General features: G+C 42.6%; 1 protein-coding gene across 1 annotated transcript in view; it reads right to left on the minus strand.

Moving 5' to 3' along the window:
* The window catches only part of THSD7B (thrombospondin type 1 domain containing 7B), a 316,331-nt gene extending 311,481 nt beyond the window's left edge, over nt 1-4,850 (minus strand). The window contains exon 1 of the mRNA XM_032190608.1: nt 4,798-4,850. The gene's annotated coding sequence lies outside the window, so the exon portion shown is untranslated. The remainder of the gene's footprint in view (nt 1-4,797) is intronic.
* Nucleotides 4,851-17,864: the final 13,014 nt, after the last annotated feature.

The raw sequence follows: 17,864 nt of genomic DNA on the forward strand, positions 1-17,864 counted from the left end.
AAATAACACTCTTGCCATGTATGTATATTTATATAAAAATCTACAAACCCTGCTATGGCAAGTTCCGCTCTCCACAATCTCCTGTTCGCAACACAACAGACAGAAATCTAGGCTGCTTTCATAACATGCTGAAACTATGCCAACATGAGTTATTAGCTATTGCAGGAGATGGATCAAAAACTGCCTCCACTGTACCTGATAACTGAAGAGATTGTTTCGGGTGATCTTCCTTTTGGAAGGCTACGCCAGGCTGGAAAAGCCAAGAGGCAGGAGCATCCTTCTGCCCAGTCTCGTCAAGTTGGGGACAGATGAGAGCGATTCACTCCCTCTGAGCAAGGGCAGGAACATAAGTCTGCCACCCTAATTTAATCTGTTTCCAGCATTTCAAAAATCCTTACTATTCACTGCTTTCTCCTTCTCTGAAGGAATATTTACATCTTCTATTTAAAGAAGTGAGTCAGACTATTTCTCTGTTTCTGAATAGTTTTTAAATAGCTCGAAAGGTTCATTTCATTTTTTAAACAGACTTTCCCTCTCTTCTCCATACAACCCTTCCAAGCCACATCACCCCAGCTGAAACACTTTTTATACTTTACTACACCACAGCTGGGTTTGTGAGCTCTCCCTGTGTCACAGACAGGGGGAGACGATCTCTTGAGGTCCCTTCCAACCCCTACAATCCTGTGATTCTGTGAGACGGGTGCTGCGGACAAGCAGGCAGCAGATCAGCCCAGGTGCTCCCCCACAACCTGCCCATAGCCAGCTCAGCACATACACAGGGAGCCCAACACCTGCTGACCGTGTGAGCAGACACTTCTGCCCAGGAAAAGCCAGGGTCTGCAACCCCACTGAGAGCTACTTTCCAGCCCACAGTGGACAGTGCTGTGCCAGACAGGCAAGGACGGGGTCTTTTGGACTAAAATAAACCTACTTAGGCAGGTTGAATTTATTATGTCATTAATACACAGTTTTCTTTGCTTTCTTAGTGGCCCTTGAATGTCTCTGCCCTCATCCCTTTCATATATTTTCTCAGAAAAGCTTCTTACTATGTGAACACGAGGAAAGGAAAGAAAAGAAGAAAAAAAAAAAAAAAAAAAAAACTTTTAAACTAGCTAGTTTATTTTCAGATAAAATATATGCTTTAGCAAGTAAGTTGGTCCCAACAGAAAAAGAGAAGCAATCAAAAAACCTTCCTCCCCAAAAATTAGAAGCAGATTATTGTTCAGAATGCTTTTACTTACACTTCCTTTTTTTATGATTTTTATTTGTTGAGCTTTTATTTTGATGGAAACAGTAATGCAGCATGTCCTTACTACTCAAGCGTTTAAACTAAATACAGCAGAAATACAAAGGAATGCCTAAAGATGACTCAGTAAGGAGCACTCAACAAGGAGCAGAAAGAGCATTACCAGTATGTTCCTGGTAGGCTCACTAGTCCAAAGCACGGTATTTTTAGCGTGTCATGTTCAAGACAAAAGGGTACACAGCAAGCACTTGTGCTCAGACCCAGCAGCGAGTTAGAGCGGTCTGTTGGTGATGCAGAGGCTGGACTTGTGCAGGCTCACAGAGCGAGCACAGAAACCTTGCAGAGTTTCTGATGTAACTTGACCAAACCAACTCTTTTTGTTGTTGTTATCCTCTGGCACAACTCCCTAGGGTTTTTCAAGTAAACGAACTCATCTTACTTGTGGTGCTTCGCCTGTTTCCCCTACCACAGCACCCATTTTGCCACCACCATGGAAAGAGGCCTGCACGCAGTGGGACATGGCCTACAGGCCTGCAGCATGCTGCCTGGGCAACTCCACTGCCTCCTCACGGCCTGCCCACCTGTGCACTTGATCTTGGGGCAAACAATAGAAAATGTAACCTCGCTAGTATTTAAAATGCTGCCTCAGGAGTAAATTATATTTTTTCAAAGCTCAGGTGAAGAGTGGGAGGGATGCATGGGCAAGCTCAGGGTGCAGAAGGACCCAGAACATGCTGCACCACCACAGCACAGAGGGTTTTGGGCTAGTAAGTCAGATCTGTTGTACTAAGAAACTCAACTGTAATGAGGCAAGACGGCCCATCCACAGCTGCTAAACTTCCCTGGTTTACAGGCAAACCACATCAGCTCTCCCTCCCCTCAGCTGCACTGGTAACACAGGAGCCTGCAAGCTATGGCCAGAACCAGAGAAATTTTCATCTTCTGTCTATCATGTTTACTAACAGTAAAGTTAAGTTTTGCAAAAACAATGCTTTTGTCTCACAGAACTGAAACAAACCCGAGATTCAAGCAAATTCCTAACTGTTGATAACCCAGACACGTGCTTTTTGAACACTCTCCCCGGCAGCCTGGCTGGACAGCGTCCCTCAGCTATAAAACACCTCCAGTTCCTACAACGGCCTCTGCATCAGGCAGCTTGAGCAGACAGGCTTCCACTTTTCCTCTGATCTGGCCTATCAATAGCATTGACCCCCGGCACCACATTCACTGATAAAGCACAGCATACACCTGCAACAGAGAATGGAGAACTTACCTCGCTGAACAACAGCCTGAAGGCATTTCCAACACCTCTTTAATCGGCAACAGCATCCCTGTTGCTCAGCTTTCATAATCCCTTTAAGTTATGGTGGATGGCTGCAAGAAGCATTGCAGGGCAGAGAGGCAGAACAGACAGGCATTTATGTTGTCGGCACAACGCTGACAACTCAGGGTATTTATTTATTTTTTTATTATTATTTTCTTATCCCACTCTTCACTTACAGCCTGTGCAGCCAGACAAGCTTAGTTGCCTTGGACACCTGGATAGGACCACTCACATCACAGCACATCCTCCAGCACGACCCCCTGCCCACTTACTACCAGCTACAGGCAATCAAAAGCTGCCAAAGTGCAGCCACCACCTGTTTTCTCCAGTCCCCAAGACCCCTCTCATGTCGCTACTTCTGTGCCGTAATTCAACGGCGAGCTTGGCACACGGTGCCCGCAGCATCTGGCATGTTTCACCTGCTCCAGCTCAGCTTCCTCACGTGCTCTCCTGTCACCAGCCGCGGTGCCAGTGGCTGCTGTTCCATGCACACAGAAGGAGCAAGTGTCTAAAGCAGGCACGAGAGCGCTGCTGATCTGTTTGATAGCAGTGTTTCTGAGGGCAAGACGTAAGAGACTGCAAACTGGTTTAGGGGGGAAAAAAAATTATACTGAAGTGCAAAGAGACCTCAGGGAATCCCCACAAAGTCAGACTTTTTGCCAGCAAACCCCAGAACTTTTGTGCTATAAGAAGCAGTTAAAAGCAACAGCACGAGTGCCTCCTACCAGAGCAGCGTGTCAGCAAACACACATCAGCGCGATCCTTATCGGTAAAGCTTTCTAGTGAAGAGATGTCCCTAGAAAGCAGTCACTAACAAATACAGTTTTCCTGAATATCATTACTGATCCAGAAGTAATGAAATAGCAGATAATATGGCCCCAGGGTACAAATCAACCACCTACCCTAATGCATACAGATGGAGCTCAACAGCTCTTCTGGTCTTCCATTACCAGAGTGAAATGGGATCTCTGAAACACGATCATTGCAAAACAGAAGAGAAGCTTATTCATGAGCAGTGTTTATTTCTGATTTTTTCAGAAAATGCTTTTAAATGTTGCATACAGAGGGAAAAAAAAATCTGCTTTTCTGATTGCATGAAGATGACCAGGCATAGCTTCCCCTCAGAGAAGGGAAATTAAAAAGCAGAATGTAAAATCTCCTGCTTTGCTCTGATTTTGCAGGAAAAAAAAAAAAAAAGAAAAAAGAAAAAAAAAAAAAAAAAAAAAAAAAAAAAAGCTTTGCTAAGAAAAGTATCTAAATACTTTCAATAATAATTAGCCATGAAACTGTACCCAGTCCCACCAAACAAAGTAGCAAAACTGTCAGGACTTACAGCAGGCTCATGCTCCTCCTGTTGATGTTACACCAGGTAAAGCAGTAACTTCCACAGTGCTCTCAAACTGCCTCAGCAAGCGTGTGAGGTATAGGCAGGCACAGAAACCCTCCGCTTCCACCCTTAGGAAAACGTAGCACTTAACAGCAAGAGCCTACTCCTGCAAAGACGTGATGTTGTGCATTTTGAGCTGGTCACACTCCCACGAACCAGCCAGCCCAGGGTGCAGCTCCACACACACTGCACGCGTGCCGACGTATCCATATGTACGTCTCCGAGAGGTACCCCTGCACACACAGTTATGTTATGCTTAAGTCATCTCTTTGGCATGACCTTACTTGAACCCCAATGAAATCCTTTCAGAAGCTAGCTTACCACTTTTTAAAAAAAAAAGTTTGAAGATTTTACAGTGCAGGTTGAACACCCACACAGGGCACCCACGTGGCAAAAGGCGCAAGAAACAGAAGTTCCCCTTGTCACCATGTCCCTTCTCAAGCGCTTTCGGTGGCACCTGTTTCTAACAGGTGCATCATCCTGCTCCTCCATGCAGGCAATAAAGACATCCTCTACAAGCTTTCTTTCAAAAAAACCACTGATTTTTTTGCTCTCACTAGATAAATTAAACAACATGCAATTACACAGAAGAGCTAGAGGCGCGGGTCAGTAAGTACCTCTGTGACCCCCAGCTCCCATAAAAGCATCCCCAGCCACCCGAGCGGGTGGCAGCAGGGGGGCAGGATCAGCTAGCCCTCCTCCTTACCTGCTCCCCCCCAAGAAACTCCACATGCTTTGACCTTGAGAGAACAACAAAGCACAAGATAAACAAACACACAAGCATGACAAATTCGGAATCAACGGTTACAGTAGCTCGCGGTTAAAGAAGCAGCAGATTACCTTATTTAAAATCACTGACCGAAGAACCAACGGAGGGAAAAGACAAGTCAAACATTTCAGTGGTGTGAGCGGGGCTGGGTGGTTGACAAAGTATGATTTTATCAGCCATCCTGCACGACGGAGAGAACCAAAAAAAAAGAGAGAGAGAGGAGAGAGAGGAGAGAGAGGCAGCTCCGCGAGCCGCCGCTGCGCTACTTTTAAAAGCCCTTTAAAGCCAGAGTTTGCAGCAGCCGCCTCCCGGAGCCCAGCCGGGCTCTGCCCGCTGCCCTAGTACCGATCCCTATTAACCAACACCTCACCGCGGACCTCTCCCGGCACCCCAGAGCGCAGGGGAGGCGCGCCGGGGCCGGGTACCCGCATCCCACCCGCAGAGCATCCCCATCCCGCCGGGCTCCCGGGGGCCCAAAGCGGGGAATTTGGGCCGGGGCTGCCCGGGACCCCTCCCGCAGACCCTCTCCCCATCCCGGAGGGTGGCCGCACCTCCTGTCGGCGGGGCGGCTGTGCGGTGCCGGCGCCGCGGGCGAGCCCCCGGGGCGGTCGGGGCGGCGCCCTGAGCCGCTCGGCCCCGCGGCGCGGAGGGGCTGCCTCGGGCGGGCGGAGCGAAGATGGAGGAGGCTCGGCAGCCGCCCCCCGGCCCGCCCAGCGCACCGGCACGGCTCCCGGCTCCGGCAGCAGGACGAACGGGAGCCGCCTGACGCCCTCTGCCGAGCGGCGCCGAGAGGGAACGGGATGGGACGGGACGGGATGGCTTGGCATGGAATGGCACGGCATGGGAAGGGACGGCATGGCATGGCATGGGAGGGGACGGCATGGCATGGCATGGGAAGGGACGGCATGGCATGGCATGGGAGGGGACGGCATGGCATGGCATGGCATCGGATGCCATGGGAGGGGAAGGGAAGGGGGCCCAAGGGTCTCCACAGTACCGGGCAGGCTCCTCCATCAAGAGCAGCGAGCCAACGTTGGGCGCTTGCAGCTTGGATACCTGTCGGGGCTACCCTTTGGGGGATGCTCCTCAGGCATCTAAGGTCAAAATGGACCGACTTCTCCATGCATCCTATTAGCCACGAGGTGATCCTACCAACTGGGGCACCATTAGTTGTGGCTGTTTGCTGCCACAGCACCAAACTCCCAACCCTGCGTTTTTCCATCCCTTCTCACCAAGCGCACCCCACCTGCACCTGCAAAAAGCCCCCCTGGGTCATCCCCTGTTTTCAGGAATTCAATTAGTGCCCGAGATCACCAAGCAGGCTGACGGCTTCGATTAAGAAGGGAATATTTATTGATTGCAGGAAGAGGAGGAAGGGTGGATACTGAATCCATCACTTTTTAAATACACAAAGTGAATGATCTCAGTTTAGTTTATCGGCACTGCTTAGAAATTCAAGTAGGCATTATTCGGTGCAGCCAAGGCTTTTTTTACACCCAGTTAATACATTAAGGGATTATTCAGGAAAAATTAATGCACGTATCCAGCTTACCAAGTACCCGATGACTGTACGCACATTGCCATTACTACAATATTTATTCCACCTTTTCACACAGTTCTTATTTCTGTGCTCTTACAGAAGGCTCGTTCTCACACTATGCAGAGTGTGAAACTAATTATGACTACTGAGAGTGAAAAATAACTCCGCTGACACGAAGCTGCTATAAATGAATGACAGTCGGGCCCTGGAAGACTAACACATGACCTCTGCACTAACACTGCACCCCAGGGATAGCCTAGTCGGGCTCTGAAAATTAGCTCACCCGGCAAGTTTTCCATTCAGTGAGAATAATGTATATAATGTTTCTTGTGACACAGTTGTCACTCACACTTCTCGTTTTATTTTCTCTTTACATAAATTTTACATATCAGAAAATCATTATGCGCTGACTGTTCATATTACCGTAGCATCCACAGATGCCAAATGAAACCAGAACTTCATTGTGCTGTTTAATAAGCAAGTGTTCTTCCTACAAAGGAAAGAAATAATAAGCAGTAGAATAGAGATGGAGGCAGAGAGATGTGATGATATTTTAGCACAGGGCATACAGTCATTATCCCAGACTGAAATGCAAGTTTCCTGCCCCAGGTCTGTTCTGCCCGTTTCTCTCACCGATGACTGGGCATCTTTCCTGGGACAGGAAAGTCCACCAGAAAATGCAATTGACTCGGTGAGGAATGCCCCAAACCAGTTTTTGTGAGAAAAGTTGCACTTCCCAAAGTAGAAATGCTTCCTCAAAGTCAATTCCTTTAAAAAAAAGGTTTTCTCTGGGGGTGTCTCAGGGCAGAGAGCCCTGCCCCAGGTCCCAGCAGTGAGTACCAGAGGGCAAGCTTGCCAGCAGTGTGCAAGCTCAGGGCCCGCTCCCTTCATTGCACACATTCAGGCTTTGCTTCTCTGTCTTGAAACTACAGTGTTCCTCAAAATCTTTGTGGAGGAACATATGTTATCTAAAAGATGTGTAGAAAATAAACACAGAGTGAATAGGTAGGAAATACATGAAATAAGCCTACTTTTCTCCATTTGAGTAGAGTTGGAGTAAAAGAACAAGCAACATTAACAGAAAATTATAGCACAAATGTAGAGCTTGGAACTCAAAGTAACCTGTTTGGCTTTATTTCTCTTTAGCCCAAATCACTTGTTGTTTCTTCTAGTTTCTGCTGTTTCTGGTCCTCCTGTTACACGGGGTGCGCCTGCCTTGTGGGGCTCAGCGAAAGAAAACTGGTACCCGAGTACTGTGGGTACTGGACACATTAAGCCAATTCCTGCTTATGGATGACTGGCTTGGACTAAGAAGAGAATAACAAAGCCACTTGAATGACAGCTTGGATCAAGTTCATAATGACCTGGTTTGTACAGGCCAGGTGTTATGTAGATTGGAGCTTGTTATTGTGCATAATTTTGGCAAGCCTTGCTACGCAACAGCCAATTCCAGCAGAGCTGGGCATAAAGCCACATACTACAGGCAGGTCTATCTTCAGCAAGATGGGTAAAGAAGCCGTCTTTTTCTGTTCTCTGTACCGTGGGGATGTGAACCAACCTGCCCGCACAGCATCTGGAATTAAGCTTATGAAGGAATAGAGAACATTTTCAAAACATGGAAATACAGACTTAAAAATGAAGAGGAGAGCATGCATAAAAACACATCGACAAGTTTAGTCTGCTTCTTAGAGAGCAAAAATTCAGAGCAAAATTGTACAGAAATAAGCCTTCCACTACAGTATCAATGGAAAGTGATCAGACTATGTTACAAAATGTCCCTATCAATATATTCTGCATCTGTTAGAAAGTCTTCCATAATATTATATGAATTTTTATGTTATCTAACAGTAGTTACTTGAGTAATATGGATGAAGAGCTGTCAAAATCAGGGTTCACCTGTGATTTATTTTCTCACACTTTACACATTTAATATGATTTGTCACTCAAATGACTTGGTCTTAAATGTTATTCTTTCTTCAGATGGCCATTTTTAAAAAAGAGAAAGATCGGGAAAAAAGGATCAGGAAAAGCATCTTGGGTGCAATTTTTGTAATCATAACTAATGGTGAACTTCCAGGATATCTGAACACTTTTCACCATCACTCGGTATGTATACTTATGCCCACAGTTAATAGAAGGGACTGTGCAGATCAGATCAAACCTAGTCAGATTAATTAATCCAGTTTCTATTCTTTGTTATAATGAAGAGTGTATTAGTGTGGTGGTAGCAATGCTTTTTTTGCACCACAAAAGTGAACCTAACTTAGGGGAGGGAAAAAGATTAAAAAAAAAAAAAAAAAAATGAACTATATAATCTTTACCAGAATGCTATAACTGAAAATAAGTGACAGCTTTTTCCATATATGAAATATGGCATTTTTACTGTAGTAGCATCAGCTTTCATATTGAAGTCAATGGCTCCCCCCCAAAAAAAAAAAAAAAAAAAAAAAAAAAAAAAAAAAAAGCAGATAATGAATGCCTGCCACAATGGATTTGCAGTCTAAAGGCACAGCTTTAAACAAGTGTTACATACAGGACAGGCACCAAGTAGGTGTGGCTGTGTGTGCTTTAATGCTCCGCGGAAAGGTGGGTTACGAGGAGTTTCTTGAATCTCTCATTGTTCCAGAACTTACACTGAGATTTAGAAGTTATTTTTAATAGTCTATTATAAGTTGGGATCATGAGAATCTGAAAAAAGAAATTATCCTCTCATCCTTAGGGGCAGTGCCTTAGAAATCGATGCTAATGAACAGACTGCAGCATAAGGAAGCTTGCATTTCCCCTGCTGCACCAATTCTGTGCATTCACAAGGGACGCTGCAAGTGCCATCATGTGTAATTAGAAACGGGGAGGGGAAAAAAAAGGGATATCATTCATTCACACTTCTCATGGTGTCATTTCTTTGTGGCAGACTTAACAGATTAAACAGGCATTCACTTTAATATTATTCCTATTTAAGGACCAAACATAATTTATTTTTAATTATGGAGTTATCAAGACACCTGCCATAATTGATGGCAGTCCTGTTGTGAACATACCCTTAGATGATGACTTCTTTAGTAACACAGAAGAAATGCATGCAGGCAGGATATTTATCTTTATTAAGCCTCTGGTTGGAGTACGCCTCGGTGAATACTTACAGCCAGTCTTAATGTTGATTTAAGTCCAAACCCAGCACCCAGTGTTGAGTACAATACCTCCTAGGCTGTTCTTCTCCATCCTGTTTCCGTGCGCCGTGGTAGGAAGGAATTTCTAAAGGACACACAAGTCCCCTTTAGATGACTTATTATATACTCCTGTTCAAGGTACAAGTACAGAGGGTGGTTCTGCCGGCTACAAGGGATAAGTGGCAAGTCAGAGCTAAATATTAGTAGAGATTTAATCCCCATGGCATCCCCTGGTGGTTCCCTAATTACCACATGGAGGGTCACTCTCTCATCGCCCCAGTTCCTACTTCCCACTGTGTACAGTACTACAACGGGTTATAGATGTTACCAATTACACCACCATACTGGAGGAGAAAAAACTCATGCAATCAAATAACTTTTCTGATAATGGGAGTGAAAGCAGAAAATTTCCTCCAGGACTTCCAGATCTTGGGCAGTTTCTTTTGTAGACATGTCAGCAACCAAAGTGTTTGAGGAAGACTGGGGTCAGCTTTTTGTACCTAGGAAGAACTGTGACAAATAGCCCTTTGGCCAGAGCTGTCCTTTACCATTTTACACATTGAAAATCTTTCCAAGTGCAAGTTAACTTTTTCAAGAGGGAGGAAAAGGATTGAAGATTTACATTTTTAGCGCTCCAGATGCAAGAAGAGATGTTTTGCCTAGATAACCAGTTGTTACAAAATACTTAAAAGGTTATAGTTTAGACTTTTAGAACCCATATCCTACAACCCTTCAACCATACAGGAGCACTAGCTATTGGCATCCTAGATCCTTTTGGGACAGATCCTCTATCCACAGTTCTGCTCACGCAGCTATACCAACATGAAGGTCAGACAACACTACCTGCCCTCCTATAGACTCAGTACGTACAAGGACTTTTTTTGTTTTCACCAACCCTAGAATCATTCATCCTGTTCAAATTTCAAGATCATCTTGAAACTGAGAAGGCAGGATCAGACCTTTTGATGCCAATATTGGGTTGAAGAAGAGAGGATATTTATCAAATATATAATCAGAACAAATTGGAGTACAGACCAGAACCACTGAAAAAGACCAATTATCTTCTTGGCTAGAGTCCCTGGAGTTTAAAAATGTGATAGCCTTGTTAATGTTCAAGGAAACACGGTACTTGTGTTGGTGTGTAAGAGAAAGTCCTTTGTAAGTATCATGGCATGCCACTTAAAGAAAAACAGGAGGACAGCGCGGCATAAAGCAATGCCTCTGCCTCCTATTCAGCAGCCATGACAGGGCAAGAATTCCACCTGCCATGCAAAAGAAGAAAAGCTTCAATGGAGGCACTTCACAAGCTATTAACCTTTCCTGATTGGAGTCTTGCTTTACAGAAAGAGCAGCGAGCAGCGATTCTGCTCATAGAAAGAAGGGCTTCCCTGCAAGTAGCAACTGGCAATAATTTAGCTGCTGGGGAACCTGTCAACTATTAAGGTTTTTGTGTTCTGAGACACTAGTTGGTAACAAAGGTGATAGGAAGAGATAAAGAGGGCTCCAGGCTAGTGGGTAATTATTAGGTCTGAAAGCTTTTGATGGCTATGGAGCAGAAAACTCAAAATCACACCATTTTCTTATAATTTTGGTTTTGCTTTTGGCTTTTTTGCTCTTTTTAGTGCTTCTGTTCCAGTGCTTTAATTAAACGTTGGAGGGGTTTGCCCTGCGCAATCAATAATGGCATCCTGATACTGATGTTAAATTGACTTGCTATTTTTAACATGCTTTTAGTTATTGCCTGTCATCCTTAGCCACGCCTCTGGGGCTCTGCAGATACGCATCACTGCAGGAGGTTCCCGAGAAGGGTTTTTCCTCGAGGAGGTTCAATCCTGTCACATACTTCAGGAGCATCCACGCAAGAGATGAAGTCTCAGTTCCTGTGACAGATCACCACGCTATAAACGCTCAGAAATTTCTGCCTCGGAGTCACAGTCCGGTCCAGTGTCAGTGCACATCGATTGCTCTGTGCCCCTGCTAGATGGACTGTGGCACACAAAAACCTGCTTCACAGGTAAAAAAAGCACGAATCGGGCAAGGACAGTCATGACTTATGTCCAGCCTCTGGAAGTTGGGACCGTACTTCCAAATGTGTCAGCAGTGGGAAGAAGTTCCTGAATGTAGACAGCCCTATGCAGAAATCTGGTTTGACCGAGCCATCTTCCTAATGAACAGCTTCCACCTCGTAGTGCACTGCACTGAATCTGGCTGGCTCTGTCTTGTGAATATTTTACACAGCCAGTCACTCTATACGGAAGAATTTCTAGCACTCATATATATGAAAAAAAATAAAAATCTACCTTTAATAATACAACATAATACATTTCTAAATTTACTATTTAAATTCCCTGTCAACAAGAAATAAGAAAGTGTATTTAAGATTCCACACAGAAATAGGATGAAAGAATTAATAGAAATTCAGTCAACAGCTGAATATTCCCTTACATTTTCCAGAAGATTTGCACAAAAAGCAGTCACCACCTTTTGCCTAAGGAACCAAAGAAGAGAGGGATGTTCAGCCCAGCTGATGGCGTTCCCTTTATAGCAGCTCTCCTTCCTTTTCCAAGGGCTCCCTCCCAGTGCTCAGCCATCCCTGCCCTCTTTGGAGTTTGCTCAGACCTTGTGTTTGCTTGTGGGTGTCTGAGTATCTGTCCTATCTATACACACACAAACACAATAAAAGCGTTATACACAGTTTTCCATCAACTTATCAAGCTTTTCATATGTTTCTAAAATTGCACTTTTCTGCATTTTTGAATATAAAATAAGATATTAAATTTAAGCAGTTCCCAATAGTACGGATTCAATTCAAATATTGTTCATATTTGCGTAAGTGGGATATATATAGAACAGAGCTAAAGAAGCGTCCAAGAACAGGTACAAAGCAAGTTTGAAACAATTTTTGTTGCCTTTTTTTAAGGTTTAAACATTTTAAAATCATCCCCCACTTCCTTCTGCCTCCCTATTTAAGGGTAATAGGGAATTTGTCTTACAATTAGATTCATTTGTTCTGTAAGCTTGCTTACTATGCAGATTACTGTTCTGCCTAGGCCATCCTTTCAGAGAAACATATTCCAGCCCCTTCACAGGTAGTGGCAGCCTCCTAACAACATCTAGGAATTAGTTCAGTGTGCTCACTCCTCTCTTCTCCACCACACGTTTCTCCTGTTAAGCCCCCAAATCAGCATCATTTGACAAATCAGGTAATCTGTGAAGCAAGTAATTGACACATTCTCCCTCTTCTATAATTCACACAACCACCCTGTGCAGCACATCCAGGAGCATCAGCAGTACAGGGAATAACAGATCCAACCTTTCTGAAGGCAACAATCATGTGCTGTAGTGTGTCTCAATACTACTAACTGATTGAGGTCATAATTACTAACTTTAGAAATGTTTTTCTCCCCAAATCCTCATCTAGATATTTTTCTCTGATCCGTAGTGATTTGTTTTCCTTCTCTTGATGCATATAACAGAAGACGAAACCTTTTCCTTACTAATCGCTAATTCTCATGTTTGAGTGACATTTCTGTATTATAAAAAAAATGAATAATAATAATAATAAACATGTTTAAAAGATGCTCTGTAGTCCTAGAACCTACACAAATATGCTGAAAGCTTATCACTTCTTACCGTGTGGTTTCCAGAACCACACCAAATGCATTTACTGAGCAATGTGGTGTGTTTTTTTTCTTGATGCCAACAATACAATGATTTTAGGCAAAGTTTCATTGCTTCCTAAGGATATAGCGAACTGCTGGTGGAACTCTCTGAACTTTATATGAGTCTGTGTTGAAGTGCTGCAGGATTAGTTATAATTAACTGTCATCATGTCATTTTCTCCCAACCATTCAGATTCAAAGAATAAGTAAAAAAAAAAAAAAAAAAAAAAAAAGTAAGAAAGAAAAAGAAACCTAGCAGGTATCATGATATGATTAACGTCTCTATTTGTTTCCTATCCCAAACTTCATTTTTAACTCACAACTCTCTAGCTCTTCTCCACACACCCCTTAGCTTTCACATCAATACTTGTTCCTTGCTTACCACACAAAAATAAGCATTTCAACAATTTCAGCTAAAGAGTTACACAGAAAGTGCAAGAAGCTTAAGACAAATATTTAATATTAAATAAATGCTTTCTTACTAAGCCATTTATGCTCCCTAGTGTAATAGTTCTGTGGATACCTGTTGTTTATTTGTACTTTAGGAAGCCTGCTAGAGCCTGTAGGCACATGTTCAAAAATAATTTAAAAGGACACGAATTCATCAGTGATTCAATGACAACTAATGGTAATACACTAGTTGAACGAATGCCAACTGCAAATAACATAAAACTACCTACAACTCACATTTCTCCTAGTTTAGAGCTATAAGCTCTCAATGTCATCTTGAAAGCCAACAGAATTCAAATCTCTCACCTGTAGGTGATAGCTTTCACCCAACCTATGGTCACTTACGATATGACAGCTTTCAGAATACAAAGCCCCTGGAGACAGCAGTTAATACAAAGATATACTTAAATCGAGTGACTGTGAGTGATCATTAACTCTGAATGGTAAGAGGCAAAAAGTTGTCTCTTTGGCACAGATCGTCGCAAAACCTCATTATTTACAATTCTCATGTGAATAGGTTTTATTTAACTGCGGGAAGGGGGTGTTTTCAAAAATTAATGCAGTATTAAAGTAAACCAAATTTATCCTTTTTCATTGCTTGAAGTATTTTAGGATAATCTACTTTCACTTAAAAATCATGCTGCAACAACTTTAGTTCTGGGGAATTAGGATAGGAACAGGTACATACATGTATGTGGGCAGGGCCCACATGCCCTCCCTCAGTAGCATCTCCATTGCCACCATCAGAGACAGAGTGCTAGACAGACCACAGGTCTGATCCAATAAGTCATCTCTGTTTTGTTAAAAACCAGGAAATACAACCAGTACTGCCCTAAGTGAAAAAGATTTATACTTCTTTCAAAAGTTCCAAACAGATAGAGATTTTTTCTCACTACTTCTTTGCCCCACTCTCCCATCTTTCAAAAATGCTTTCATAATACAGACAGTGGTGTGTTCTGACTCATCCATCTTCTTGACCTATCTCTAGAGTCTACGCTGTAGGTGATCACAATACCTCATGACTGGAATTGTCGCTGCTTTTTATAAAAATGCTGGACCAAGTAAGAGAAAACAGTGGAAGAGTCCTAATGTGCCTCTTAGCTGCAGCTGACAATTGAAACACCCTGCAAAAGGTGTAAAGATTTCACTGGCTTGTCTTGGAGGAAGTTTCTACAAAGTTAAGGTTTTATTTTGCAAAACAAGCCAGTAAGCCATACCATATGCAAGAAACTTCATGTAGTCCTTTGTGATCAGCTGTGGGAAATGGCTTAATACCATCTCCCATTTACTCAGCACAAGCACTCTGAAGGCCAAAGCAGTAGCTTTCTGTAGTCTCTCTACAGCCTTTTAAAATTGATTACAAGGAAAATTTACTCAAAGATGATTTAAACAATATTTAATACAAGACCCAGTACAAAAACACTTTAACTAGATGTAAAGAAATAGGGAAACAAGATACATCTACTCACCTTTTGTGCTTTACTACATTGATTGCTAACCTGCTAAATAACATTTACACTAATGTAGCATAACATTGGTAACGGAGCCAAATGGCATTTGCAACACACATTCAGGTAGTTTCTAAACAATAATCAGCTGTATATGTTGGGCAAAGCAATTGAAGAGATTAACCAAAGCTACTGGTGTCAGTCTGATTTAACGTAGATAAATGCATTCAAATCCACGTGCACTTCCATGATAAGGAAAGGCATGGCATAGCTCCAATATTGTGTCCTTGGCTGGATTATCAGCAGTGGATCTGAACCCACCATTTTAAAGAAGGACCATCTATGAGTCTTTTATGCTCAATCCAAAGCTGTAAAAAGTTTTATCTATCACTACAGTACAACAGGTTCAATACTACAGCTAACTCAAATATGAGCAAGAGAAACTTTACCATATAATTAAATCTCAGCAGCAACTGATGAGGAATTTCATACCTGGAATAAAATCATTGCCCTTAAAAGTTACCAAAGGAAAACACACTTGGTGGATTTTCCCAAGCTGCTCTGTAGAAGTAATGCCCTTCTTTAGCATACATCAGATCTTTTCTGTGGGAGACTGCATGCCTCCATGACTCCCTTCAACCTACTCCAGATCTTCAGTGAGTACTGAAGAGAGAATGTCACTCGTGGGGTGTTTGGCTAGATCAAAAACCACTTTGTATGTTTTGAGGTATTGATTTAGCTAGAGAAAAAAATTCCCTTTGTGTCTGACAGTTCAGGTATCCCTCACTGGTTGCCAGCAGTTGCTGAAAGCTGGGCTCCCAGCTTGTTTTCATGCCTTCAAATATTCTCAATTGCCAGACATTCTTTAGAGCAGCCTCCCCATCCTGTGTTTCGTATTGGTCATTTTTGAAATCCTGTAAGCAGCTGTGTATTGCTGGTAGTTGGCCTCACTTTACCATGTCAAGGGAGTAAGACAGAAATAGCAAATAAGATACTACACTTTTGTACTTTGCTACAGATGAATCAAAGAAGTCACCAACTTTTAGCTTTTGTTTTCCACTTTACATATATAACACAAAAGTCTCTAATTTAAAACTTTTTACTTTTGTATCCAGAATTACACAAGCCCAAATGAAAACAAATCAGAGGAACCTTGGTGTTTCCCCAACTCCTAAAAAAAAAGGCAGTCTGATTTAAATGGATCGAAGTTTTAGCAAAAATCTGAGACTGGTGCAGATTTTACTCTCAAGGGGAAACAAGGTGGGAAATGAGAAGGGGAACTCACAAGCTATTCAGTTTAACTTAATCCCCAGACACCAGAACAGTTTCATCTGCAGAGCACCAGAAAAGACTTTTTTTTCCTGGGTCGTTAAATGTTAATCTAAATTCATTCATGCTCCTCTTAGCAGGCAGATCAAGTCCATATGATTGCCAGCAAGTGCACATATTTTGATTGATGTCTTCTCTTCCATCTAGAAATCTGAAAATAATTCTTGTAAATGATTAAATATTTGATTTCTAGCAACAAAAGGAATGAAAAAAATGCATGGGTAATAAGTGGCAAGCCCACTGGCTAAGGCCCTGAGGTACCTGGAAGTCTACTGCTTTTGCTGAGATAAAGTAGAACAAAGGTAGCTTTAAAGTTTGATTTGCACTTACAACCACAGTGGAAGGGGTAAGGCATTTGGACCCCAGACACAGTAATTTCCAGATCTGACGAGCACCAGTGAGTATTTCACAGCCTGGGATCACTGTGGAACTGGCTGCAGTAGCTAGAACACAGGCTAAGACCTCTGTACACCCAGCAACCCACTCCCTCAGTACCTGGGTAGGCAGAAAGGGACCTTAAAGTGGGGCAGAAACTGATCTCTAGACTTAGAAATAAGACTTTTGCAGCTAGATTCATAGTGAAAGCTAAATGCTTAACCACAGCAGTGATCAAACAGTGGTCATTCACTTGTTTTGAGGGGTTAACTGCACCCATGAGTTTGAAGAGAAGGATCAGAGTTATTTAATGCAGTGTCTTTTTAAAAGGAAATCAAGAAAAGGAGACAAAAATGAAGACTAATGAGACAACTTTAGAAGACCACTTTTTCTATAAATGATTTATTAGAAATGAAATAACCTGGAAACCAGGATTCACAAAATCCCAACCAATCATCCACTTCATGTAAAGTTGCTGTCTTAACCTGCCAAGAGAAATCAAGTGTAAAAAAGTAATGAAAGAAATGGCACCTTCCTCTTGGACTTAAAGATAGTGTTTAGCTTTAAAGGCATAATCTAAAAATAAGCACTGCTGCTGGCTAGTCTCATTGTATACTAAGATTCACTCCTCTTCATTTAATAGGAAATAGATCTATTTGGTATCTGGTTAACCTGTTATCCAGTGGAAAAAAATAAAAACAATTTTAATATTTATTAAAATACTTATTTGTGATAATAAAGAAAAAGACATCTGATAATTAACTAACATGCACACACTGTGTCTTCTCAAATTGGGTTTATTTCTAGATTGCCAACACCGTTTTTGTCAAACCACCTCAGTCTGAGGCAAAACAATTGTTAACATGAAACTATGGAATAACGTATAGCTACAGGAACAGGCAATTTGGACTTCCGTGTCAAAAACATGAGACTACTCACAGTATAATTATAACCTTACACTAAATTGCATTTCCTTATGTGAGTGATACCTTTGAAGCTAACATGACTGAAATATCTGCCCTGTTAGCAGTGGTTGCATGAGGTTTTTAGTTGCAACATACCTGGAAGGTAAAACGTGACCATCCTCTCAAGTGATAGATGCCAGACATTTATTGGTCTGAACATCAATAACTCAATAACACTGTGCCCAGGTGGCCAAGAAGGCCA

Source organism: Aythya fuligula, chromosome 6 (assembly GCF_009819795.1).
Source record: "Aythya fuligula isolate bAytFul2 chromosome 6, bAytFul2.pri, whole genome shotgun sequence".
In the NCBI taxonomy this organism is placed as follows: domain Eukaryota; kingdom Metazoa; phylum Chordata; class Aves; order Anseriformes; family Anatidae; genus Aythya; species Aythya fuligula.